Consider the following 26985-nt stretch of genomic DNA (forward strand, 5'->3'; position numbering starts at 1 on the left):
TTGTTTGTTTTTTTTTTTTTCTATTTCTCCTTCTTGGAAACCGCAGTATGTCAAGCTCTGAGAACAATTTAGGAAAATGCAATTGCTCCTCAGCAGGATATTTGCTTATAGATAACTCATGTGGCTACAAACTGGCAGTCATTGAGAGGATGAACCGATGACGCGTGTGCCTGGGCTCGCTGTGGAGAGGAAGGCAACCCTTCGGGACGGCCATCTAATTGAGGGCTGTGAAGAGCCTCTATCTGATTATGTGGCTTTGAATGGTTTTTCCCCCTTCAGCTTCCCATGGCCGTGTGTGCTGTGCTTGGAGTCCTGTGTTCCCTTAGGGTGTCGCCTCATCGCTCCATTGGTATTCCCTGTGTGCCTGGCTTTGGCCCAGCACTGAGTTCATGTCCAGATAGAGTGGTTTTGACTTCATACGGCAGGCAAATCAGCTATACCAGGTTTAAGCAGTAAAGGAAAGGTGCCATTAGCCAACCTACCTTAAGAGGAGAGAAATGATAGCTGTTGAGTTGCTTGGTGCCCAGGCTAGTGACCTGAGTTCCACCTTCAGAAGCCACATGGTGAAAGGAGAGATCAGGCTCCCCAAAACTGTCCTGTCACTGTAGCACCTATGCACATTGCACACAAATATCGCCCCCTCAAATAAATAAAACATGTTTTTTTTTCATTTCATATATGTGTTTGTACATATGTGGATACATGTGTTGAGTGTATACGCCTGAGTGTGTATGCATGTAGTGACCCAAGGTTGATGTCATGACTCATCTTTGATAGTTCTTCCACCTAATTAACTGAGGCAGGTCTCTCAATCAAACACAGAGTGCCGATTTGTCTAGGCCGAGATCCCCTCGCTCTGTCATCTGAGACTGGGTTTAAGGCGGGTAGTGTTTACTGATCTAGTTGATGGTGTGAACCTGGGAGATCTGGGCCTAAAAATGAGGAGGGCTAAAGTCTCATGCAATAGCCGACTTTACTCAGAGCACCAGGAAATTGATACACTCTGAGGGTTAAGAAGAATCATGTGAGTAAGGTGTCCAGTCACAAGGCCAAACCACACGAGGCAAGAGCATGTTTGTCCATAGAGGCACATGAATCCCATCAGCTGAAGTGGACTCACTCCTATCCACTACACCTGGAGGAGCAAGAAAGTACATTCCAAGAACAATTCCGTGTTTTTAAAGAAACAGAGGCCACAGAACTCTTGTTTTCTTAAAAACGCTCTGACAGAATTTCCCCTTGCGTGCATAACTCCGTTCTTGGGCTGTGTTCCAATAGGCACCATGCCCACCTCATATGTATCTGAGTTCTGGGGACTCTGATGCTTGCCAGGCAGGCGCTGTACCGCCGAGCCATGTCCCCACTTCCCACCATAGTTTCAGAAAACAGAGGAGGACAGCCAAAGGTTCAGGTTCAAGTTTGATCAAGGCTCTGCTTTGATTTCTCTAAGTTTTCAGGTCAGGGCTTCTCAGGCCAGGAGGAGAATCTTCCCCCCTAATCACCTGGATATAGTGGTGCCACAGGCCTGTAATCTCCACAGTTTAGGAGGCAGAGACAGGAAAATGGAATTCAAGGTTAACATGGAATACGAAGTGAGACTTAGTCTCAGAAGAGTAGCAAACACAGTACAGAACACCACTTGTACAAAAAAAAAAAAAAAGGATTGCTAGCCAAACAAAAACAAACAAACAAACAACAAACACAGAACACACACAGAACACACACAGAACAAACACAAAACACACACAGAACAAACACAGAACAGACACACACTACCACCGCATCTGTGCTTCTAGTTCCTAATGTTTCAGTTCCCTACAGTCTGAAATACTAAATGAAAAATGCTAGAGACAGAAATTTCACGAACTTTAAATTATGTGCTGACACGAGTAGGAGACCGAAACCTTGAACAGCCCCAGTTGGTCCTCCTGGACTTGGGGTCGGCCGTGTCTAGCACGTCTACCCTGTATATATGTCCTGCTTGCTGAAAGTCAGCTTCCTGTAGCATGTCCGCACTGTGCGTGCTGCCCACCTGCTATGGGTCATCCCTCTGCTCAGCAAGCCCACATCGTATATGCTACCCGTATACTAAGCACCGAACAGCTTTCTTGGTTACCACGTTGACTGTTGCTATGGTAGGGTTTGTATTCAGGTAGTCCTTATTTTACTTAATAATCATCCCAAGGATGTAAGAAGAATGATGCTAGTCCTTTAGACATGCCACCAAAACACATATAAAGCAGGTAAAGGGGGGGGGAATATTAGCAACTTATTGTATAGAATTAGTAGGAATCACTCCTGTACCCACTGTTTCACAAATCTACTAGAAGTCTTAGAATATGTCCCCTGTGAACAAGGGTGCATTATTGTATAAGCCTAATATTTAGGATTCCTGAATTTAGCAGGTGTAAAGTTATTATGCCACACTACTGTAGGTGCTTCTGAGCCTAACCTTGCTGTAGACTGTTGGGAGGCACTGCATCTCCTGGCGGCTTTTATTCAGTGAGCTTCTCCTCAGTGTTGTAAGTTGCTTCTAGTGACATCCAGAATCGTGTGCAGCTTTCCCATCTGGGGAAAGAGTTTTTCCAGCTATTCCAAAGTGTTGAGTCATCTGCTAGCTCGGTTGTCTCAAAGTCTGGATCCAGACACTAGAAGGAATTGTCTCAGTTGAGGAGTTTTCTGGCCCGTGGACTTCTGCTAGGAGGTATGTGCTGCTAGGGATGGATGGCGAGGCACCCTTGCTTAAGCCTTGTCACTTCCGTAATGTGCTTGCATTCCCAACTTTTGTTTTTGTGTTGGCTCCTCTCAGTGAGGACTGACTTCTCCATATTTGTGAGGGGCTCCCAAGCAAGGAGGTGGTGGCCACAAAGCATTAGGCTGAGGACTGACGGTTGAAAAGACGGAGCCATGGCTCGAAAGTTCTAACTTTGGTCACTATTCTGGGCCTCCAGGAGAGAGAAGAGGGCAGAATGACTCAATCAGTTACCCGTCCATGATGGAACTTCCATAAAAGACCCCCTGAGCATGGGGTTGGGAGAACGTCTGAGAAGGTCACAGAACACCGGGGGCAAGCTCCGTCTATCCATTTGACTGTCCCTGGGTTGTAGCCTTTATGATAAATGGCTACGCCTGTGTTCCTCAGGGCGTGGTGCTGTTGTGGTGGATTATGGAGCCTGAAGAATTGCGACTCTAAATCTGTATTGAAGTCAGAAGTACCAGTGACTAGAGAAGGGCTGGAGCCTCAGTGGGGCTGGGGGTGGGGGCCTGGGGTGGGGGGAGGGGACGGGGAGGGAGAGGGGAAGGAGGAGGTTAGGTATGTGGCCTCACTCCTGAAGGCCATGGAATCTGGTTTCCATTCTAGGTAGTTGGTTTCAGAGTGCGACCGGGGTGGGGATGTCCACTTTAAGATGGAGAACTGGAGAGTCAACTAGGTCTCAGGACGTCCTTGAAAACCCTAGTGTTTAGTGGGGAACCAGGTAAGCGGCTTGCCGCTCTTCACACAGCTGCAAGTTGCAGGAGGGGGTTATTTACACTCTGGCTCTCAGACTGTCTCCTCAGCACGAGCGTCCTGTAGACATCTTAAGTAGTCAGGGAAAACGGAAATGGAATAGGGACTGCAATTCCTGGCTGATTGGCCCCTGGGCCAAACCAATAGGAAGGACCCCAGAGGGAAGACAGCGACAGTGCCAACTGAATGCCTGAAGGCAGAGGCAGGAGGAGGAAAGACACTCACCTGATTTTTTTTTTTAGTTGTGTGAAAAAGAAAGGATTTTCTTAGGATCAGTTATTGCTAGAACGTTGGCTATGGTTTGACCATGTCTCCAATGTCGGTGGTGGGCAACTCTCTACATATCAAAGTGAAAAGAAATGTTCACCTCCAGGGAATAATTCTAGATGTTTTACTTTCCTCTTTAACTTTTACTTTACACAGGACTTCAGGTCCTCTTCTTGCCAGCCCCACTTAGAGAACATTTCACACGGGTGTGATAAGCCACTTCCCTCACTGAAGCTCCAGCCTTTCCTGCCCCTTGCTCTCTCTTCACAAAAATCTTTTACCTAATGGCGCAGCTGCCAATTTTAAATATGCTAGAGGCATTCCGTCCCTAACCTTGTGGGAGCTATCTTTTATGCTGCAGTGATCTCGTTGGCCCAAATTATCTTTATCAACGTCCAGCTTAGGTCCCTCCTCATCCAGAAAATTCTTGAGGACCTTCTCAGATAAGTTCTCACCTTTGTGTCGGAATTGCCCTTATTAAGCGGTGTCTTTTTCACCTTGGGACATGAACCTGGCTTTTACTAGCACTCAGTGGGCACACACTGAGTTAATCAACAGTCCAGCGGGATTTATATTGCAAGGACTTGCAGATGGCATTTGGGAGGCTCAGATTGGGGTCCCTGTCCTTTGCTTGCTTGCCTGACTCAGAAGCAGGGAGGCAGAAGCAGGCAGATCTCTGTGAGTTCGAGGCCAGCTTGGTCTACAAAGTGAGTTCCAGGACAGCCGAGGCTCCACAGGGAAACCTTGTCTTGAAAAACCGGGTGGAGGTGGGGGTGGGTAAGAATTCAGGTCCTGTGGGGCAAGTTCAAGTCCCCCAACCAAAGATGCACCAGTGGACAATCCCTTCCTGACAGGCTTGTCCTAAAGATTAAGGGAGTTAATATATACAACTTGCTTCAAACAGTGTCTAGGACCCATCACCTTTAATTCCTCCACTTAACCTCCTCTGTCCCTCTCTGTCCCATCTTCCTTCCCTTCCTCCAGGCTAGGGTCATATTGGAAAATTCATTCCTGTCCTCTGGCAATAGGAAGGGACCACAGTACCAGCCTGTAGCTCTTCGGAGACCAGGTGCCCCACCCTTCCTTTGAGTGCTCACACAGTTCTTTGTTGGAGGGCTTTGCCTATTGGGGCCCTGGGGGTGGAGCTCCGGGCCTAGAAACCTGCCTACAGGCGCTTTTGGCTGCCCTGTCTAATTTCTAGCATTCTTACTTTGGCATCCTGCTTGCTGACTAGAGTGTTCTGTGGAGAGAAATGCTCTGGTTTCTCTGCTGTGGACCGGAATCAACTCCTCCAGTAAGGAGAGCGTACGGCAGGGGGAATGGGAGTGTGCTTGGTGTTCCTCAGCACTCTGACTAACGCCTTAGCCAGCAGCTGCTGTCATTTCCTCTCCAAGGTCTGCTGAGCTTCTCGGCCAGGCTGGCAGCACCTGTGAGGCCCTCCCTTCCCTTCCTCATGGCAGCCTGTCACCCTGCCATTGTATTCCTGCCCTGAGTCACCTGCTGGTCACCCTTGAAGTTTCCTCTTCCCTGGAGCAGCATCCTGTGAGCCCTTCCTAGTACTGTTCACTCTTAAGCCAGCTGCCTTCCCGTTTAACGCTCTTTCTTGATTCTTTCCTTTTCTTTGCTCACTTCTGTTTATTTTCTATTCATCGAGCTAGAAATCAGCTTGCAGGCTCTTCTTCTTTATTCCAGAATCTTTACACACACACACACACACACACACACACACACACACACACACACACACACTCTGGACAGGTGTGGTCATGATTGTTAGACTGGGTGGGGTGCAGGAAAAGCCAGGGTTCTCTTTTTCATCCCTAAGTGGTGAGTCTTTGGGAAAATTATTTTTATCTTCTTCCACTTTCATTTTTTAATTAAAAAAGTGGAAATCAAATTATCCTTTTCTTGGGGGCTATGAAATGCTGTGTTTTGACACCCATTTAGTCCAGTGAATCTTAGTTACTACTACTACTGTGTATATTGTGGTCTTTGAGCTCCGTAGTAAAGTAGCATTTTTTAAAATGTAGATTACTTTTATCTGACAATTTCTGGGAATTCATTCATATCGTGCCTTTTCTTCTTTTCGTTTTACGGGTGTGTGGGGGAGGGGGAAGGCAGGGTGGGTGGTGGGGATCTGAGGGCCACATCTGTCCTGAGTGTGGGGGAGGCAGGGTGAGTAGGGTGAGCTGAGGGCCACATCTGTCCTGAGTGTGGGGGAGGCAAGGTGAGTAGGGTGAGCTGAGGGCCACATCTGTCCTGAGTGTGGGGGAGGCAGGGTGAGTAGGGTGAGCTGAGGTCCACATCTGTCCTGAGTGTGGGGGAGGCAAGGTGAGTAGGGTGAGCTGAGGTCCACATCTGTCCTGAGTGTGGGGGAGGCAGGGGGAGTAGGGTGAGCTGAGGGCCACATCTGTCCTGAGTGTGGGGGAGGCAGGGTGAGTAGGGTGAGCTGAGGTCCACATCTGTCCTGAGTGTGGGGGAGGCAAGGTGAGTAGGGTGAGCTGAGGTCCACATCTGTCCTGAGTGTGGGGGAGGCAGGGGGAGTAGGGTGAGCTGAGGTCCACATCTGTCCTGAGTGTGGGGGAGGCAGGGGGAGTAGGGTGAGCTGAGGGCCACATCTGTCCTGAGTGTGGGGGAGGCAGGGTGAGTAGAGGTGAGCTGAGGGCCACATCTGTCCTGAGTGTGGGGGAGGCAAGGTGAGTAGAGGTGAGCTGAGGGCCACATCTGTCCTGAGTGTGGGGGAGGCAAGGTGAGTAGAGGTGAGCTGAGGGCCACATCTGTCCTGAGTGTGGGGGAGGCAGGGGGAGTAGGGTGAGCTGAGGGCCACATCTGTCCTGAGTGTGGGGGAGGCAGGGTGAGTAGGGTGAGCTGAGGTCCACATCTGTCCTGAGTGTGGGGGAGGCAAGGTGAGTAGGGTGAGCTGAGGTCCACATCTGTCCTGAGTGTGGGGGAGGCAAGGTGAGTAGGGTGCGCTGAGGGCCACATCTGTCCTGAGTGTGGGGGAGGCAGGGTGAGTAGAGGTGAGCTGAGGGCCACATCTGTCTGGGACAGATGCCGTGTTAAGGCTTGGGGACTGGGAGACTGAACCCAGAATTCCCTCTTGGAGGGGACAAGGAAGGGAGTGGCAGGTCCCTTTTTGCTTCTTAAAGCTCTGTCCCTGGTTCAGCATTCCAAGACTGAGGTGGGCTGGGAAGTGGGCAGGAGTTCCTTCACTCGTGTCCATTGTCCCTCGACCAGGAGGCATGACCAGGCCTCCTGAGCCTGTCATGGACCGGGTAGAATGGTACAGTGGGCAGACCCGCCTGGGATGGAATCTCTCCTCTGTTGGAGAACCTCTCCGCCTTTGTATATATAGTAACTACGGGGGGAAGTGACTGTCGGGAGGGGCGGCCGTGGGGAGCAGGGAAGCCATACAAAGGACCTGGCATGCCGTAGATGCCCATCTGGTTAGTGCTTTTCTGGCATAGCACGCGGGTCTGGGTCAGATTGTGGAAAGCTGCTGCTAAAGGCATTTCAGACAGCAGCAGACAGGTCGCAAAAAGGTGCTTTTTGTGGGTGATGGGTGGGTACCCTTTAGACCTCACCCTCCGTGAAGGCTCGTCTTGAAGAGTTCGGGCTTGCTTCTGTCTAGTTTTCTTATCTCCATTTGGGCATTGGAGTGGAGTAGCATCACTTCATCAAATGCACATTGTGGGCTCCAGACTAGACTGCTGCCTGTCCATGTACCGTTGTGAGAGGCTTCCCAGCCGTGCTGATACCTCTGTAGCTCAGTGTGTCTGCAGCATGAGTTCATGGGCAGCAGAGCTTCAACACGGGTCTCAGCGGTGTCGGTTTGAATGAGAATGAGCCCCGTAGGCTCGAATGTTTGACTCCTTGGTCCTCATTGGAGCTATCTTGGAAGGATTGGGAGGCGTGGCCATGCTTTTCTTCTCTTCCCCTTTCTTTCTCTTGGTTTTTGTTTTGGGTTGTTTTTTTTTTGTTGTTGTTGTTGTTTGTTTGTTTTTGTTTTGAAATGAGGTTTCTCTGTGTAGCCCTGGCTATCTTGAAACTTGCTTTGCAGACCAGGCTGGCCTTGAACCCACAGAGATCTGCCTGCCTCTGCCTCCTGACAGCTGGGATTAAAGGTGTGTGCCAGCACTTACTGACCAGGCTTTGAGATTTTAAAAGGCTGGCACCACCCTCGGCGTCTGTCTCTGCCTCCTGCTTGGGATCAAGATGTGAGCTGCCCCAGCTCCCTCATCATAGACTCCAGCCCTCTGAATCCTCAAGCCCACCAAGCCTTTTCTATTATCAGTTGCCTTGGTTGTGGTGTTCTGTCATAGCAGTAGAAAAGTAAGTAATGCGTCTGTATTCGTTACTCTTTTCTCACTGAGGCAGTACCCCAGGGAACAAGCTGAGGGACGGAGGATTTATCTGTGCTCACAGTTTCAGAGGGTTGACTCCACGGTTGCTTGGCCCCATTCCCTGCAGAGCACCATGGCCTGGGAGTGCACAGCAAAGTGGATTCTTCATGTCATCACTGTCAGAGGGTGGAGACCAAGGAAGGGGCTGGGGCAGCCGTAGCCCTCAAGGCTTGCCCCCAACTGGCCTAGTCCTGCTAGTTCCCACTTAAGGTTTATCAAAACCTTTCAAACGAGTGTCAGCAGCTCAGGACCAAGTGTTTAACATACGAGCCTTTGCTCTGGAGACGCTTCCTATTAGAAATGGATGTCTTCTTGGGTCTGTGGAGTCCTTTTGGGGTAAGACAGGAAGTGTGTACGCTTGTTATCTCTGGCTCAGTAAGAAGATGCAATGGTAGCAACAGCAACTCAGCGGCTTCTACATATGTTAATTTATTTAGTTCTTTTTGTTGTTGTTGTTGAGACAAGGTTTCTCTGTGTAGCCCTGGCTGTCCTGGACTCGCTTTGTAGACCAGGCTGGCCTCGAACTCGCAGAGATCCGCCTGCCTCTGCTGGGACTACAGGCGTGCACCACTGCACCCGGTGATTTATTTAGTTCTTTATAATGGTTCTACAAGTTGGGTGCTGTCACTCCTGTGGGATACACCCAAGGTCGCACTCCAGAATTGGTGCCCTCATCTCTGTTCATGTCCGCCTTTTTGATTTCACGTAGGATTGCCTAGGACATACGCTTTGGGGTGTGCAGCTTCCATCTGTGGGCCGTGGGAAGTTGGAAAAAGCTGGTAGCATAGCTCCTGTCTTATTCCTGAGTATATATACCCAGGCCCAGTCCAGGTTTCAGGAGGATGCTTGCCCATGCCCTAGGGACTGTGTGCTAGTGAGTCAGTGGGGCTGGTAGAACAAGTCTACAGCCTCTGCACTTTGTATTGCCTCTGTCCATTCTCTCACTGGTTGGTAAAGTGTTTGAGGTTAGTTTGTTCTCAGGGTTGTAACTGGGGGGGGGGGGATTTCTTGGCCTTCTTTTGTTGGACCCCATGGATAGATCAGACCCTCCTCACTCCCTTTTAGAAAGCCTAAGGCGAACGGCTCTTATTTTATATTGGGAGAGACCAGAATCTGGCCTCCGGGGCCAGTGTGCTTCAGCAAGCTTGGTGTTAGGCGTCAGTGACGGCATTCCATGTCGAGCCTGGGTACACGTGTATCAGATCTGCTTGCCCACATCAGAAAGCTGTGGAGTCCTCAAGCAGACGCAGCTGAGGTAAAAGGCCGTTACCGGGAGCCCTGGCTGGGTGCTGGCACTGTGTCCACTGTGTGCTCAGGTGTTTGAAGAATTTCATTCCTGATTTTTCCTCTGCAAAATGGATGTCACCGTCCCCATTTAAGTGACTTGGGGGGTTAATGATATAAAGCGTCCAGGACTTGAATCCATTCATCTCCGAATCTGGAGCCTGTTTCATAGTCGGATTCTCTTTCTCTGGGAAAGAACCTGTGTTTTCAGCCTCCCAGGAGACGTTCGCAAACAAATTCTTCCCTATTGTGACATGAAGATTTTCCTCTGGAATGAAATTAATAATGCTAAATGGTTTAAAATGAAAGAAGAAAAATGAATGAGCAAGCGAGTCAACGGATGAGTGAATGAAGACGGGTTAAGCGTTGGCGCAGGCATTACCCCGCCCCAGTGTACTCGTAACGTCATGGCTTTCACTCGAGGGCTTTTCATGTTGGACAGGATTCGTTTTTGTTGAAAATGATGTCACGTGCGGGGCATCAAGTTTCAAAATGTCTATATTCAGCTATGATTAATTCTTGACTTTCTAAGATGCCCCCAGTTGTGTTTCTATTTGCACCGTCATTTAAAGTCATTTCCCCAGCTGTACTGTCTAGTAGTTTTACTTGCAATATTGCTTGGTTTAAAGTGGCTAACGTGTGTAGTTTCTATAAGATTCAGGTTTCTTTGGAAAGGCCCTGAGAAGTCAATAAAGCTCTATGTATTAGTTTCTGAGTTGCTGACATGTGTAAGATGGACTTCCAGCAGGCTTTGCTCGGGAACGCGGGAGCCTGTATTCCCTGCTCGGTCATCGTCTGCGCCAGACGTGCCCGGAGCAGCAAGACCTGCCATACAGACTAGAATTCTACGCTGGTGGTGAAATGGACGAACTTGTCAGTTTCTTGAGTTCCTGCCATGTGCCTGACCCAGCCCCTGCTCCTGCTTTGACTTCACCTGCTTATGAGGCGATGTCTCCATGTCTGTGTTGAGTTGTTTTGAAGCATTTATAGCCACAACTCTCAGAATGGTTTATTAGACCAGAGTTAATATGGTCTCCCAACCGAAGTGTTAGCTTGGGTGGCGGGGTGTCTGCTGTCATCTTTAAGGCCACAGGCAGCTGGTGTCCCCCTCTGCCTCCCCACAGTAAGGCATACGCATGTGTGCTGTGACCAAGGGAAGGAGAGCAGAGTGTGTGTGTGTGTGTGTGTGTGTGTGTGTGTGTGTGTGTGACCAAGGGAAGGAAAGCAATGTATGTGTGTGTGTGACCAAGGGAAGGAAAGCAATGTGTGTGTGTGTGTGTGTGTGTGTGTGTGTGTGTGTGTGTGACTAAGGGAAGGAAAGCAATGCGTGTGTGTGACCAAGGGAAAGAAAGCAATATGTGTGTGTGTGTGTGTGTGTGTGTGTGTGTGTGTGTGTGTGTGAGAGACTAAGGGAAGGAAAGCAATGTGTGTGTGTGTGTGTGACCAAGGGAAAGAAAGCAATGTGTGTGTGTGTGTGTGTGACCAAGGGAAGGAAAGCAGTGTGTGTGTATGTGTGTGTGTGTGTGTGTGTGTGTGTGTGTGTGTGTGTGTGTGACCAAGGGAAAGAAAGCAATGTGTGTGTGTGCTGTGACCAAGGGAAGGACCGCCATAAGGTGCGGGCATATGAGCAAGTATGTTGCAAGAAGTTGCATCTTGGCAGCAAGTCTTTTAAAATGAACCCCTTAGAAGCTAAAGGGACTACAGTCCATAAAGAATAAGACATTAAGAGTTAAAAAAAAATGGTTACAAACTCCTTATACCCATTCAGAAAAAACCCAAACCAAACCAAAACAAAGCCCCACAGTGCTCCTCCATTCCTCCCCCTTCCCCGTCAGTGAGGAGTACTCACTGCTGGGCACATGTCTGTTGCCCAGTTGCCAGGGACGTGTTAGTTGATGGAGTCTAGTAGATGTGGGGGATGGGAGGAGCAGGATAAGCAGTCTTTGCCGTCATCCTTTATATCAGCAAGCACTTCTGTTGGAGGAAAGAGGACCAGTGCCTCCAAATGCTGATTCATGGTACACAAGACACGGAACTGGAGAACTGGGGGTACAGAGGGTACAAGGGGCACAAGGGGCACAGGGGACACAGGGGGTGCAGGGGACACAGGGGGCACAGGGGGCACAGAGGGTACAGTGGTGGAGCTCAGCAAAGAATTCCTTGCTTGAGCCGTTATTTCTCTCGTTTGTTTATGGAGAGTGTGACGAATGTGTCAAAGGAGGTAAAGCATATAAAGACCACTGTTCCCGAAGCCTCAGTAATTCATGCACCTCTTTATTTAAAGAAGAAAAGTCATCTCATAAATCCTCAGCAGTGAATAGTTTCATTATGATGTAGCTTAAACATCCCCGAACATAAAACTAGGTGCGTAGACTCGTGCTTCTGTCGCATATATAGCTATAAACCAACGGAAAATTTATAGAGTAAATTCAAACAAGAGTACAAACCAATAAAATTCAAATTAACATTAACTTATTGTGGCAGATAATTTTGTTTGACTAAATTTAAACCTCTCCTTGAAAGTGTGATTTTTGTTTCTGACCGCTGAAGTGCCTGCTCTGAGCGCCTCAGAGGCCTGGCCTCCCTTTCTTCCTCTGGAGCCTGAGCTTCCTTTGTGCCCTGTGCCTGCACTTAGTGTAATCCGTGATTTTTTTCTTATTTGGCCTTAAGAATTGAAATCATCACAGGTGATTTTAGTAACATCAGAACACACATACAAACCCACTTTTAACCGAGCAAGTATGCTCAAGGTTGTCCCTCAGCACTGCAAGCAGCAACGATGCCTTAAAGATTTATCCTTTTCTTTTTCTTCTGCTTTCAGAATTGTCACTCAAAAACAAAGGGGGCAGGGAGAGGGGCGAACTTTAGGAAAAAAGGCAACCTGATTTTACTATCTCTTGCCTTTACTAAGAAACTTCTTAAAGGGCTGTGTTTGGGGGCGAAGGCAGTGACTGCTCAGAGAAAGGCTGAAATGCAGAAAGCAATGCTGAGCGAGAAACTAGTAAATCTTCTTCAGGAAAATTCAAGTTTAAAAATTCACTTCGTCAGTGAAGTGAATTGCAAGGTATAAGTAGCTGGTGGCTGCTGTAATGAGCAGCACAAACGACGTGCATTTTCACTCAGAGTTCTGTCAGACAGTGCTCTTGTAGGCTGCTGGAGGGGGAGGACGCACTCGGACGGCCTTTAATGTGCGTTGGCTGTGAGACGCAGGTTTTTATTAATTTATTTATTTAAGGCCACCATGATATTTTAAAGAGAAGCAGTGCTATTTTAAAAAGCCAACTTTTCGCAAGACACATCTTGGTGTTGTGTTTAAATCGTGAAGACCGTGTCTGTGAGAATGGGGGTAATACTGAGGGTCACAGAAGCTCCTGAACTGCGGTGTGGATGTGAGGATGCAGAGACGTCAAGGGAGCTCCAGCTAGGTGTGCATAGTGTTTAGACATCTTGATGAAAGATGAGTGGATGTGTGGTGTGCTGATGGGAAAGGGGACTCACCAGAGCACAGGGGCTGCTGGGCCGGGCTGTCATTTGCAGTCACTCAGAAGGTTTGTATGAAGCGTGAGGCGGTCTGGATCTCGGAGACGTTTCTTGTTGGCATGAAGAGATGACTAGTGGAAATGACTCGAGGGAGAAAGATCTTGTTCTGGCTCCCAGTGTGATGGTTACAGTCTGTCTTGGTGGAGATGTCACGGGGGGGGGGGGGGGGCAGGAGCTTGAGGTGGCTTGCCACATTGTATCTCTGAGCTTATTCTGGGTCACAATCCCAGAGTACAACCTGTCATGGCGGGTCACAGTGAGTCATGGCAGGTCACGGCAGGGAGCCTGACAAGCCAGCTCGTTATCACACCAGGAAGCAGAGAGTGAGGAATGTGTGCTGCTAGCCAGCTCTCTTCTCCATTTATCCCTTCCAGATCCCAACCAAGGGGTAGCTACCAACAGTGGCTGGGCCTCCACACCTCAGGCATCACAGTCAACACAATCCCCTACAAGCCCTTCCAGAAGCCTCTCCCCCCAAATGATTCTGTTGCCATCTGTCAAGTTGACAATTCACTATAACCATCAATCACAACAGCCCACAGTTATGGTGTTTCTTCCCACTTCTGTCAGCCTGAACTAGACGATCCCCCTACAGGTGTGGCTGGAGGATAGCCTGATCTAAATAAAGCCCCCAAGGCTTGCCTTCTAGAGAATGGCTCTCAACCTTCCTAGTGCCGAGACCCTTTAACACAGCTCCTCACGTCGTGGCGACCCCCAACCATAAAATGATTTTCGTTGCTACTTCATATCTGTAATTCTGCTACTGTTATGAATTGCAGTGAATCTGATAACGCAGGATGGCTGATGTAGCTGAGCAGGAGTCACAGCCCACAGGTGGAGAACCGCCGTTCTGGGTGGTTCGAGGTCCTGCCAGCTTTACAGTCAGTACTGAACATCACAGGCTAGGCAAGGCTGCTTGAACACTTTCATATCCTGGGTGGCCAGGTGAGACGTTTGGAGAGGCGGTGGAGAACTTAAGGGAGGTGGCAGCTTGAGGGGGGGGGGCGGTGAGGAGGTGAGGTGCTGCAGAGATGGAGGAAGTGAGACCCTTGAACCTTGGGAGTCAGCGCCTGCTTGAGCTATTTAGGGGAGAAACACTGTAGTCACATAGCCCCAGTAAGTGTTCATGCCAGGGCACCTGGGAGCGCTCCGTGAGGGAATTGTATGTGGGCAGGGCTTTAGGGACTAACTCACAGTCTTCCTCTCTCCTCTACCTCAGCTACCCAGCCACTCAGGGTGGTAGATGGGCACTCTACCACCGAGCCGCGCCTCTGCCCACGCAGGGTGGTAGATGGGCACTCTACCACCGAGCCGCCTCTGCCCTTTAGTTAGAGATAACGGAAAGGATTACAGATCTGACTAAATATATCAGCATGTATGAGGTAGTCATTGCTTACTGTAAGGGTAGGATCCAGTTTCATGTAGATTTTCCTACCACCTTAAAGTAGTACTTGTCAGTCAGTACAAGTACTGACTGTGACATGTTAGACTGTGGTAGAAAAGATGGGGTTAGCTGCAAAGAGTTTATCTTATTGGCGGACCAAGAAAACCTGGAGGCTGATAGGACAGTTGAAGACCGCAGGCCCTTGATTTAAAAGCCGTGTAACAGGCAAGTCATCTGCTCACCCCATGCCTCAAAGTTGTTGTTCAAAATAGGCATCGTAATGGTACCCACAGCAGGGTGGGTGTGAATGAGAAACATGGCTGAGCAGCTCCTGTCACTACAGTACGAACAATTCAATACCTTTTTCTCCCACTAGTAAGCGTGGTAAGTTGTGAGGATGCATAGGTTCCCAGACATTGACCTTGACCTGCTGTGTCAGGCGGCCGGTGTAGTTTTGGGAGTCCTTGCTCTGGACTTCAGCAGTGTCTAAGTCAGTTTTTCCTTCCCCTTTTCTCCTCTTCCTTCTCCTCCATTTCTTCCTCCTCCTTCTCTTCCTCTTCCTCCTCCTCCATTTCTTCCTCCTCCTTCTCTTCCTCTTCCTCCTCCTCCACTTCCTCCTCTTCTTTTTTTTCAGTGTTGGGATCAGTCAAACCCAGAGCATCAAAAATGCTAAGCAAGCGATCTCACCCCTGGACCACCTCCCTGCCCTACATCTTGGCCACTTTTACTTGGACGTTTACTTTCTTCCTTGCTGTACCTGTTGAACACTGGCTCTCAGTGTTTCAGGTGTGTGGACCAGTATTAGTTTTAAATGCTAATGTGTGGGCATGTCATACCTTCTTTCTTTTTCACCAGCTCTCTTCCTTCCAACCCATATTGAATTTTTGGACAACAGAAATGACTATGTCTTGGGCAGCCTAGTTCTCAGGACTTTTTTTTTCTTAAATAAATTAAGAAAAACATATTTTTTAAAAATGGGAACTTTGCTAAGACAGCCATTTGGCATGTTAAAAATTGAACTTGAGTTTAGTTTCTAAAAATAAATTATATATATGTGTTTACTCTTTTAAAAATGTTCACAGGAAATGCTTCTAAAATAACTGATATGCCCCTTGTTAAAACTGGGCTTGTTATTGGATGGATTCCAGCTTGCTTTCTTTTTCCTTGGGAATGAGAGAGAGAATTTAGAGGAGTGTTGCACTGCATGTCAAAACACACACACACAGGCACGCACATGCACACGTGTGCACTATATTCTCTCTAATATGCCTTTCATAAAGTAGCAGCTATTTGATATATTGTAAAATGTGTCTTTTTTTTTTTTTTTTTTTTTTTTTTTTTTAAATATTTATTTATTTATTATGTATACAATGTTCTGTCTGCATGTGTGCCTGACCACCAGAAGAGGCCACCACAGATCTCGTTATAGATGGTTGTGAGCCACCATGTGGTTGCTGGGAATTGAACTTAGGACCTCTGGAAAATCAGACAGTGCTCTTAACCTCTGAGCCATCTCTCCAGCCCCGTAAAATGTGTCTTGAAGATTAAAATAAAAAATAAATTAATATCCACATTTTGACCAGGCAGAACATTATTGTTAACACTTTTGTTTGGAGATTTTGGGTTTTGTTTTGTTTTGTTTTAAATCAAGGTAAGCCGGCCTCAGTGGTGCTGCACACCTGTGATCCCAGCACTCGGGAAACAGAGGTAGGCAGATTGTTGTGAGTTCAAGGCCAGCCTGTCTACAAATTGAATCCAGGGCAGCCAAGGCTACACAATGAGATTTTGTCTCGAAAACACAAAAAGAAACAAACAAAAATTATTGTATTGTAACTGAAGCAGCATGTATGGGTCTATGTGTTCAGGACATGTATTTTACAGGTCACACGGATGAGGAGTGCCTGTAAAATTGCCTGTGTTACATGGGAACTATGTGCAAGGCCAAATCCCCAGCACCTACAGTGGTGCACCGTGACTGATAAACTAACGAGTTCCTAGCAATTAAACAACCCAAACTTTACAACCACATCCATCACCTTTTCACTGGTGAATGGTGTTAGGGACTTGTAAATCTCACATGACCCGATGCTAGTCTGGTAGCTGATTAGATACTGCCTGTGGTCACACTTATGTCTGTTTCGTTTGCATTTGTGACCCTCTTGAGTTTCACCAGGGTCATAGGTGTGGCTGCAGATTGGAGAGCATTCCTTGGAACCTGGCAGGTCACATGACTGAAAACAGTAACTCCCCGGTCCTAGCGTTCACCAGTGGCCAATAGTTCAGCAGCAAGGATAGACCCCCTTGAGCCCTTCACCCCCAGCCTGTGACTGATTATCAACAGGGCCAGCCTATGCTGGCCCAGTGCAGATAACGCAGTTGCTGTGAGTTTGTGATTGCAATGGCTGCCTGTGCCCAGAAGGTAGCATTTCATATCCGTCTCCCTTTCTTCTGGCTCTTGCCAGCTTCCCAACCCAGTCCTGCTATGCTCCCTGTCCCCTTTTTAGAGGATGCTATGCATGTCTAGTGTAGAGCTGAGCATCCGGCTGTCACGTATTCTGAGCACCTTGAGAAGACGGAGTCTGCCGTCACTTGCAGAGAGAAGCCGAGAACAGCATCTGTCTGTAGTGTAAAGATAAATAGTTAGCTACTATGCCAGCTCTGTTAAACAGTAGTAAGTTAATCACTGGGACCCATGGCTTCCCTAGCCATGAGTTCTTGACTTGCTTTACAGTACTAGGCATGGTTTCTCTTCTCTGGTGTGGGCCTCAAGTTTAGCCAGAGAGCAGCTGCTTACCCCATCCCGTTTGTGCCCCCATTGCACAAATAGGCTCATCTAGAAGGTTGTATGCTGCCTCGGAAGGAGCTTCATGTCCTTTGCTTGTGGTCATCTCCACGCATCATCTCGGGCAGCACTGGAGCCTCTTAGTAACTATTTGTTGACTGATAACGGTGCGTTACAGTTTCTGCGGTGCCTTCCTAGTTGGTTCCACTAACCAGTGCCTTCAGAGCCTGGCTGATAGCATCTCCCTGGTTTGATGAATGATGGCTCCAAGGGTTGGAGAGGCCGAGTTAGTTTTCTCAGAAGGTCTTGGGTCATAAGTGGCGGAGCTAGAGCTACAAGCTCCGCGGCTGTTGATTTCTGTACTCTTTAACAAACAGCCTTCGAGCATTAGTTAGCAGTGGCTTCCCTCTGCTCCCTGCCACTGGGACCCTCTCTATTTCAAACTGCGGCAGAGAGAGTTAAGACCGGAAGCATTTTCCGACTAGCATGCTGTCGTCACCAGTCACACACTCTTCTGGGTGCCAGGGTGGATCATTCACAGTAGTGACCTGTGCTGGGAACCTGTGATAATATTTCATCCGTCATCATGGTGTCAGAGCATTTAAACTAGCCCTCCTTTCAAACGACTTGTATTCTATCCCCACTCATTGGAAATATAAATTAATCAATACCAATAACCTAAGTCATTCCATCTATCTATCTCTTTATCTCCCCCTCTACATCTGTCTGTCTGTCTGTCTATGTATCTGTCTATCTATCTGTCTATCTATCTATCTATCTATCCATCCATCCATCCATCCATCATGTGTGTTTTTATGTACACATGCCCCTTTATGTACATAGAGGCTAGAGAAGATTGTACGTCCTCCTGTATCCTCCTCCAGCTGAACCTAAAGATGGGTTGGTGGCATCCCTCCTGTCTTTGTCCCCTTGACCCCCAGCACTGTGGTTACAGATGAACATGGCTACACATGCCTTTGCACGGATGCTGGCGATTTGAATTTAGGTCGTCAGGCAATGCTCATCAAGTGAGCCGTCACCCGAGCCCACAATCTTCAGCTCTTAAAAGCAGACTCTCACGGCTCGGAGAAGACTGATCTCTACCTATTCTTTCTTGTCTTGCATGTCTGGCCATTTTGAGATAGAAATTTAAGCAGTGATGAATTGGCTCTGCTGATGGTCCTGGAATCTGGCCCAGGAAGCCGAAATCTTCCATGCAACATCGGATGAGGAAGAGAAAACCGCTGGCCAACCAGTCAGAGAAAACCGCTGGCCAAACATTCAGACCCTCAAAAGAGTAGCGATACCTGGGTATACGTTTTGTGAGAGCTGTTTAGCTGTAGCCAAAAACCAAACGACACATAGCCCAAGACACCAAGCATTCAGGGTCCCTTATCTTACGTCATTCTCATTTTTATTTAATCATCTACTTGAGAAAGATAATGTGGTGACTCCGCCAAGATCCTGTCCGGTTTATGGTTGGCAGGCCAGAGTTCTTACCAGACTGCTAAATTTAAACAGTGTCATCCTCTGATAAATGACTGCAGGGCGTGACCAGAGCATGTCTCATCACACAGCTCTGGTGCTCTTGGAGGCCATGAACAGGAACCTCAGTCCGTTTGCTTGCCTGGGCTTTAGTGTTAGAGCTGAGGTGTTGAAGGGAACAGCCGCCGCCCCACGCTCTCTAGGTGCAGCTGTGGGAATGGATGGTGGTTAAGAGCACTTTTGGGTAGAAGGTAAGCTTTTTTCCCCCTTCTTTTTCATCCAGTGCCTGTCTTCTCAGTCCAGGCTGGACGGGGGAGTCCTTGTGCTCTGCTAGGGCTATGACAAAGCTGGGCCACATCATCCCTGGTGCTGCTCCCTGCTCTTCACAGTTGAGGCCTTTGTTATCCCATGACAAAGGATGCTGGGAAGGGCTCATTATGGGTCTTTCAGGGAGCATTTCTGAGTTGGCCATTGCTGTTCGTCCCCTTGCTCTTCAGGCCAGTCATGCTTGGTGAGACTCTTAGGCATCTGATGCACGTGGCATGAACCTTGTAGGGAGAAGGCTAACAGAGCAGAGGCGGTTCTGTTTCAAAGGCATAATTCTGAAAGAGAGGAAAAGCTACTCATTCTCCAAGATTGCATAGGTGATTTTATTTGTTTTTGTTTTTTTACAATCTTATTTCCTTCATTTTTCAAACTGCTAATGTCTTTCCCTAAAGATTTACATGGTTTTAGAGGTATAGGCCTAGGACTTGTTACCATAAATCACTTAGCCTTAAAACAGGTGAGCATGCGTCTTCCCTGTCTCTTGCAGGTGGCATGGTGCAGGCATGGTTTTATCTTGTTGAAAACCTTGGGTCTTTCTTGCTTTGAACTGGAGGGCTTGTGCTGTTATCAGCAAGGCCAGCACTAGGACCAGCGAGCTCTCAGCTTGACAGGCGGTTTCTGTTGAGGACACCTGCTGCCACTGCACAGTGCGGCCATTGTTCCTCTAGGAGGGCACTGTGGGCAGAACCACGGCATTCAAAGCCTGGAGTTGAGTCTTCTCTTCCTGCCTGAATTGCAATTTCAGTGGACAAACTCCTGTCTGTTCTAATTTTGCTGATCCAAATTTAACAGGTGTGTGTGTGTGTGCTCGCGCGTGCGTGTGCATGCATGTGTGTGCATGCGTGCGTGTGTATACATGTGCGTGTGTCACACACATGTTGCTTCTGAGAGTGCATGCTGAGTTGTCTCAGTGGTAGAAGGCGCTACGTACATGCAGGCTCAAAGTGGAAGCAAGTGAGCTGGGCTCAGATGCCCACTTCCTTGGTGTGTGGCAGAGGAAAAGCATTTGACCCCTCTGGGATGTCTAGAGAGAGATCACCGAGGCCCCTAGGATTAAGATTTTACCACTTTGCTCTGTGGTTTTTTTGGGGGGTGCTTAAGAGCATCCAGGGTAGCTGAAGGCCTTGGTACTGTGCAACAGCCAACACTTCTTAAGAAGGTGTTTTTTCGTTTTTGTTTTTGTTTTTGACCCACTTTGCTTTTTGGTTTTCCAAGACAGGGTTTCTCCGTGCAGCCTTGGCTGTCCTGGAACTCGCTCTGTAGACCAGGCTGGCCTCAAACTCAGAGATCCACCTGCCTCTCCCTCCCAAGTGCTGAGATTAAAGGTGTGTGCCACCGCTGCCTGGCTGAGGTGGTTTTAATTAAAGGACAATTGTGTAGCATACTAGTGAGAATGAAATTTGGATAGGATTTTCTGTCTGTCGTAACTTTGTGGAGTAGAATGAGAAAATAAGGAAGTTCTGTTTGTTTGTCGGCCCTAAAGTGTTACTGGACACTGGGGTTTGAATTTCTAAGTGAACTGCTTCAGTGGACCTGCTTAGGATCAGGAGTATTTCAGGTATCTAAATTTTTTTCTGATTTTGAGATATTTATATAAGGAGATATCTTAAGTATAGGCTTCAAGTATAAACAGAAAATTATCTCTGTTTCATAGTATGGTATCCATGTGCCCTAAAGGCAAATTTATGCAATATTTTGAAGAATTTTCTGCATCAAACAAAGTTTCATAGTGTGGAATTTTCCACTTGTGGTGCCATGTTGGCACTGAAAGCATTTCAGGTTTTAGAATATTTTTAATATTCACATCAGGGATGACCAGGCTGTACAGAGTTTAGATGAATAAATACTTTTATTAGTCTTTATTATTCAGATAAAAGGCAATTTACAGAGAAGGCTGTCCCATTCTTGTTTTGTTTTCTCCTACTCTTTTTTAAAATCCCTTAAAAAATTATAATTGTTGGAACCACATGTTAATCATATAAAACTGGAAAATATCAAAAAAGAAATATAAATATATTCTAGAAATGTCCTTCTTCATGCTTTGGTGTCTTTACCCTATTCCACGAGCTGTTCTACGCTCACACGATTGACTGTCTTGCATGTTTTGGTTTTGGGTCCTGGGTGTCAAGTAAAGTCAGAGCCGAATACGATTCCATGTTTGACGCGTTTGTGATGGGTTGATGGTTACTGTTCTGACTCACAGAAAGGAACTGTAGACTGGTCTCTGCAGCTAGCGTTGGTCCTGTTCCTCCTCGCATAGGCTTTCGGCATTTAGGATGTATAGATGTTGTAATAGCTACTAGGATAATTAATGCCGACACTTGAAGACGTCTTAATCTCTTAACCTCCTACTGCTCAACAATAGCTGTCAGGAAATTGTCTCATTTGCTCTTTCGGGGCCGAAGTCCTCAGTCCCAGCATTACTGAGCATCGGGTATTTTAACACCGTCTGTCCGAGTGCTTCGGCTCTGCAGTGATAGAGTAGATGCTGCCTTGCTTTTACGGAGACTCACATTTGAAAATACTTATGGACAGGGTATACATTTGAAAATACTTAAGGCTCATTTACTGAGGATTGGTTTTGCACAATAATTTCCCCTATTAGGAAACGAAAGATGATTAGTGTTGCCTTTGTTACGCAGCCCATAAAACTGAGGCCCTGTTCACACTGCGATGCAAATACAGTCTGATTCCTAAACTACACAAAGCTCTCTTTATGGCCTCTGCTTTGGTGTCTTTGTTGTGTCCTTTGAAGTTCTGAAATGTTTTTTGTGTTTGATTGAGATTAAATCTGGGTTTCATTTTGCTTTTCTGAAACATATTGAGCAAGTTAATTTTCTGTTTCAGTTCCTAAGGGGAATGACTCCAGGCCTCTGTGTCCCAGGCCTTGCCAGAACATTCCTGTGGTTTTCCATGGGGCAGATCAGCGTGTTCGTGAAATTTTACTTGTAGCTTGTGTCTTCCATGGTTAATTAAAACATCTGGCTTTAAAAATTTCCACAGCCTGGGCATTGCCAGTCAGAGACCCCTTTCTGTAAGGAGTCAATGCTTCATCCTCCTCTGCAGTAGGCTCAGCTTGTGTTTAGGGTACCTACAGGGGCGAACCGGCCTACTAACGGCGTCTTGCCTTTGCCTCTCCAGGTTGGAGTGTCTGTGAGGGAGCCGCCGCGCTCTCCAGTCAAGCATGCTGAGGTCGGATGTGCCCAGCCCTGGAATAGAAACCTTTGCCGGATGGAAAATCCATAAAAGAAAGCTCTTGTGAAAAGCTGACTCCGACGCGGACTCCAGTGCACCCAGGTTGGTGTTAAGGAAGGTGGCAGGAGAGAGCAGGTGTGGTTGGGAGCATGCTTTGTGGCTTTGTTCCCTGGAGCCAGTCCTCAAACCAGTTATCCGAGAGATTCCCAGGGAGGTATCCTGGCTGCTTTCTCAGTGTAATATGTTGTGCTCCTTCCTTTCCTCGTCCTTTGTCCCCTTTGTCCTTTCATCTCCCTTTTTTCTCTGGCAGAGAGGAACATCTTTGGTGCAATTATGGAAAAAGCTGCAGCCCAAGGCCACCCACAGCAGCCTCAGTAGTCTTAGGGAGAAAGCTGCGTCCTCACTCGTGACATTATTACTTCTCTAGGGTCATACTCGGATGGGTGGCTTGTCTCTCTTGGGGTACCTGGCTCTTCACACTTTGTTTGACAAAAAGTGTTAGTACTTTTATTTTTTTTCTCCACACAAAAAATTAATTTTCAGCAATGTGTGCATGTGGCATTAAGATATTCATATAGAAAGGAAATGCCTCCCCATAGGCTCTTAAGTAATAGTTTGTATATCAGGAGAATGGAACAATGTAAAATTCGTTCCGCAGAAGCGCATGCATGGAGGCAGGTACAGCAGGCAGCTGTCACTAGGAAGTGGGAACATGGACTGGCCTTGCTTACCCTGCCTCCTTTGTGAGTCACCCAGAATTCCCCTGGGCAATTACCCTGGCCTCGCTTGTAGCCTCTGTGAGGGGAGGACTCGCTGACTCACTCTGGGCATGTGACATGAGCCTATCCAGTCACCGTCACAGTGGTCAGTGTTTGGAGGCTGCAGCGCTGTCCCTGACACAAACTGAGAAGGGCCTTTCTCTTTTGTCTGTTCGCTGAGCTGCAGCTGCTGGAGGCAACTTTATGAGAAATAAGTGGACGAGGAGGATTCCGAAGATAGAGATGTGGCGAGGGGCAGAAGCTGCAAGCACATATATATATATGAATACATATGTACACAGAAATACATATACACTCGTCTGCAAGTATTCCCAGATACACATACACATGTACCCATACATATCTGCACACACATATGTACATGTATAAACATACACGCATACATATATACACACAGACACATATCTGTACATACCTATGTACATATAAACACACACATACACATGTATGCACACACATCTATATATATCACATATACACTTATACACAATACAAGTACACACGCACACACACACACACACATTTTAACACATTCACATAGACAGACACACATGTGCCTGCCTGCATGCTTGCACACATAACTTCTGCCCTCGAAATTAGTCCCAAAGCAGCATCCCCTGGTTCACTTTCTGTAAAGTGGGTCAGGTGACTATCACATCTAAGATATCCTGAGGTCTGAATGTGATATGACTGTGGGGTAGCCCGTGTTTTCTGAGGTTCGCAGTGCAGAGGGCAGGCCAGTGCAGAGCTGATGGGCACTGTGGAAGGATGGCTGGAGGCTGGCCAGGTTGAAAGCAGGCATGGAGCTCCGTTGCGCTGGGTGCTGGAAGGACAGATGGGACTTAAGTTTCAGGAACAGTTGAAAATCTATTTAACTCAATTACTTGCTTTTTGAGTCTAAGAGGAAGGCTTCCCAGAGCCTATACTTAGAGCAAATTGCTGATAAGGAAGATAATTCCTTATGCTAGGAGTGGTGTCTTATTTACTGTAAATACACCGGCTGGGGAGCAGCCAAATGAGAGGTTGTCAGGAAGCTGCCCAGAGTCTAACAGCCCAAGCTGAGCTGGGATGCTAGCCGGGACCGCTAGCCGGGATGCTAGCCGGGATGCCGCTCTCACCAGAACCTCAGTTGGCTTCCATTCCAGCCGATCCTAGCACGGCAGTGACATTTAAAGCTGTCTCCTCCCTACTCTGGTGAATATTAGACTTTATTTTCATTATTTGATTTTTTCCATATTAACATTACTTATTATAAAATCAGTAGACGTCTTTGGGTGGTAAGTTTAGGCTGTAAAAAAAAAATTGAGCAGAAAATAGTTTCCATATAATGGTTACTGCTTTGTTCCTGTTTATTATCTATGCTGTGTATTGTTTGGCACATTTGCTAGTACTGATATAATTCATTAAAGTCTGACATTTATATTAGGTTCACTCTTGGTGTTGTATCTTCTTCTTCTTCTTCTTCTTCTTCTTCTTCTTCTTCTTCTTCTTCTTCTTCTTCTTCTTATTTTTTGCTTTTTCTTTTTGTGTGGTTTGTATATTCTGCGGTATATTTTTTTTTCTTGTTGTTTTCTTTGTTTTGTTTTTTGTTTTTCAAGACAGGGCTTCTCTGTGTAGCCTTGGCTATCCTCCACTTGCTCCATAGACCAGGCTGTCCTTGAACTCACAGTGATCCACCTGCCTCTGCCTCCTGAGTGCTGGGATCACAGGTGTGCGCCACCGAGCCCGGCTAAGATGTAATTTCTTATGGAGGCAGTTTCTTAACTGAGGCTCTCTTTTCCCTGATGACTCCAGCTGCTGCCAACTTGAGTTGCATGCCCTACAGAGTTGTAATGTACATTTCAATTAATTCTAAATTACATCAATGTAAGAACTACGTATGTGTAATCTTTTTACTGATGATATCCTTAATGGCCAGAAAGTTTTGATTATAATGAAGTTCAGTTTCTTTCTTTCTTTCTTTTAAAGGCTCCCTCGCCTCTTCTCTGTCTCTGAATCTCTCTGTGGCAGACGCTAGCATGAAATTTGGTGTGTAGGGCTGGAGAGATGGCTCAGTGGTTAGGAGCACCGCCTGCTCTTCCAAGGTCGTGAGTTCAATTCCCAGCAACCATATGGTGGCTCATGGCCATCTGTGGTGTGATATGGCGCCCTCTTCTGGCTTGCAGGAGTACATGCAAGCAGAGCACTGTATACATAATAATAAATAAATCTTTAAAAAAAAAAAAAGAAAGAAAGAAATTTGGTGTGTAGTCTAAGCTGGCTTCAAACTTGGGATATTCCTGTCTCTGCCTCCAGAGAGCTGTGTTGCAGGCATGTGCCAGCATGTAAAGTTCACAGCTTTGATGTCATAAAACTCGTTGCTTTATCTAAGTTCACAGATACTCTTGTTGATATACTTTTTAAAGGAACTGTTAATGTTTTAGGCCTTACCTTTTAGTCTTTGATTCATTAGAGGTTAATTTTTATTTATGCTGGAAGTTCCAAACTACTGTTATTTTATTTTTTGCATATATATATATGCAATATATATATATATTCTAGCACCATTTGTCGAAAGAACTCTTTAATCCTTTGTTTGTCAGGATACAGTGTAGAAAATCAATTATTCACCAATGTACAGCTTCTTCTGAACTCAGTCTGTTTGGGTTTGTGATTATCCTGAGGCCAGTGCTTTTTATGGTGCAGCCTTTCCGTGAAAAAGATTTGAGAACTATACTCTTAGTGCAGCCCATTTCCTTAAAAAAAAAACCCAAACAAAACAAAACAAAAAGCAAACAAAACAAAACCCAAAGCAACAATAACAAAAACCCACCTCTTCTTGTCTTGGGGACCTTATTCCTGCATTTAAAAAAATTTTTATACTAGTGACTGTGAATTTTTCTTTGATATAATTATAAGACTCTGAGATGTAGGGGGCAACACCCAGCCCTTCTAGAACGCACCCTCTATACCTGCTGCTCTGTCTTACCTTCCTTTTTGGCACTGGGTATCGAACCCAACTTTTTCCGCATGCTGACCTAGGCTCTGTCGCAGTGCTGTGTTACTGTCAGAGCAGTACTTTGCTTTTCATGAAGGTGATAAGCAATCTGTCGCCCATTTTCTCTTTGATTAAAAACATCAAAATTTCCATGACTGCTACCTTAATCTTTTTTTTTTTTAAGCTGGAAAAAATATAGGCAGTGAGCATAACCCTAACCTGGTCTTTATTTTGATTTTTTTTTAAGCCGGGGGTGTGGGGGTATCTAAAGTCAGGGGTCCAGAAAGATTGATCCATTGAAGTTATATACAGTTACATTTGTGAAGCTTTCAGCCTGTAATAATTTGACCATCAACACAAAATCTGGCCACTGAGCCCATGTGAGAACTAAGAGTGAGGTCCCTTCTGTTCCCAGACAACACACTTGGTAAGCACGCTGATAGAGAGCTTGGAATATTCTATCTTCTGATACTTTGCTTATCTTTATACTTTTCATGTTAAATAATTTGAAATATAGGTTTCCTTTAAAAGCCGTGACAGATACCATATGTGAGTGACACGCAGTCAATGCTTATGTATTTTAATGTAATTACTGATAGAAGAACAAACAGTTCTTTCTGGATCCTGTACATATCTGAGATGAATAAAACATTTAGTCTGATTATACTGTTCCAGTAAGATCTATATTCTTACACGGTAACTATCCAAAGTGGAAATTTACAAATTAATTATGGGCTCAAAGAAGTATCGATTCCTAGGTTCATTCATAAGCAAAAGTAGCCTGTTGAATATTTTCACACGGACAATATTTAAACAAGTCATTGATATATAAAAAAAATGAACACCAGCACCATGCAAGCTTGCATTAGAAAATTGTTCTGTGCAATATGCCTGCCCAACCCCTTTTGAGAATGCAAGAAAATGTTTTTTATTATAACTGTCATGTAGCTGAGGCCATTCTGAGGACGAAATTTAGCGTCTCAGTAAACTATTCCATATTGGTTTCATAAGCTAAATTTTCCTGAGGATACTGAACTCTTGTAGAGTTAGTTAC

The 26985-nt window shown here is 46.5% G+C and overlaps 1 protein-coding gene across 8 annotated transcripts in view; it reads left to right on the forward strand.

Moving 5' to 3' along the window:
- Nucleotides 1-26985, forward strand: part of APBB2 (amyloid beta precursor protein binding family B member 2) — a 308601-nt gene that overhangs the window by 55406 nt on the left and 226210 nt on the right. For 7 of the 8 annotated variants that reach the window (XM_084799082.1, XM_084799070.1, XM_084799080.1 and 4 more), the window contains exon 2: nucleotides 22122-22277. The gene's annotated coding sequence lies outside the window, so the exon portion shown is untranslated. Of the gene's footprint in view, nucleotides 1-21907; nucleotides 22015-22121; nucleotides 22278-26985 lie in introns of those variants that run through there. The other variant, XM_084799075.1, reaches the window with a different exon arrangement.

Source organism: Acomys minous (assembly GCF_964271855.1).
Source record: "Acomys minous genome assembly, chromosome: 10".
Taxonomy (NCBI): Eukaryota; Metazoa; Chordata; class Mammalia; order Rodentia; family Muridae; genus Acomys; species Acomys minous.